The sequence below is a fragment of the Propithecus coquereli genome, unplaced genomic scaffold (genome assembly GCF_000956105.1).
Source record: "Propithecus coquereli isolate 6110/MARCELLA unplaced genomic scaffold, Pcoq_1.0 Scaffold3651, whole genome shotgun sequence".
Lineage (NCBI taxonomy): Eukaryota > Metazoa > Chordata > Mammalia > Primates > Indriidae > Propithecus > Propithecus coquereli.
The window spans coordinates 6,262-7,161 of record NW_012149343.1 but is presented as its reverse complement, the minus strand read 5'-3'; the positions used below and the strand labels follow the sequence as shown (position 1 = coordinate 7,161).

General features: G+C 29.9%; 1 pseudogene across 1 annotated transcript in view; it reads right to left on the bottom strand.

Annotated features, from left to right (window-relative positions):
- Nucleotides 1–179: 179 nt before the first annotated feature.
- LOC105816329 overlaps nucleotides 180–900 on the bottom strand; it is a 6,952-nt pseudogene continuing 6,231 nt past the window's right edge. The window contains exon 2 of the transcript XR_001137788.1: nucleotides 180–786. The product of XR_001137788.1 is annotated as a calcium-independent phospholipase A2-gamma pseudogene (transcript). The remainder of the gene's footprint in view (nucleotides 787–900) is intronic.

Genomic DNA, 900 nt, shown 5'->3' with positions numbered 1-900 from the left:
TGCATCTATTTAGATGGAATTACAGTAAAAGATGGCATGTGGATTGCAGAAGGTAGCTAGTGAAAACATTAAATAATGTAAATTTAAGAAGAAATTAGCTTTCCAAATGAAATAAAATCAATGATCACATAAATTCAACATGATTATGATGACTAAAGCAAAAATAAAAGGAGAATATGATAGTTTTTAGTTTCTTGTTTGGCACATATATTAATATATTTTCAAACATCAAACAATATAACACCAATATCTACTAAAACCAACTAGCACAATACAATTCCTAAAGTTAATTATTAACATTTTAAAAACCTAATTCCCATATTAATTCTGTAGCCAAACATATCCTCTGTGCTGTGCAAGCTGGCCAAAGCACCATCTTTTTCAGGATTTCCCAGAATTCGTAAGTATTTCAACATTAACTCATGTTGAACCTCACAATTCCTTATTGAATTTGGTGAGTCTTCTGGACAGGACTTCATTTATGAGAACATATACACACACTCATCACAATTTTGAAAAGAATGGAAGGCCTTCATACATGTCAGTTTTTAACTTTATCCAATCATTAATTTTCTGTAGAGTTGTTTTTTCTTGACTTAATATTTTTGCAACTTTTTTCATTTTTTGTTCATTTCTTTCTATGTACTTCAACCCTTCCAACTGCAGTTGATCCAGCTTTTCATTTCGACTTTCATCTAGAGGTATGTTTTCACACATTACAGGATTGAATCTAAAATAGGTGTCAGGAGGTAACAGACCATCAAGCATTATATGGACTTCTGTTAAAACAAAAAATGAATAAGGCAGAGAAAAAAAGAGAGGATAGATAAGTTATTCTGCAATGATCTATTAATTTTATCTTTATTTAAAATTATCTTAGGCACATTACAAAGACTTATT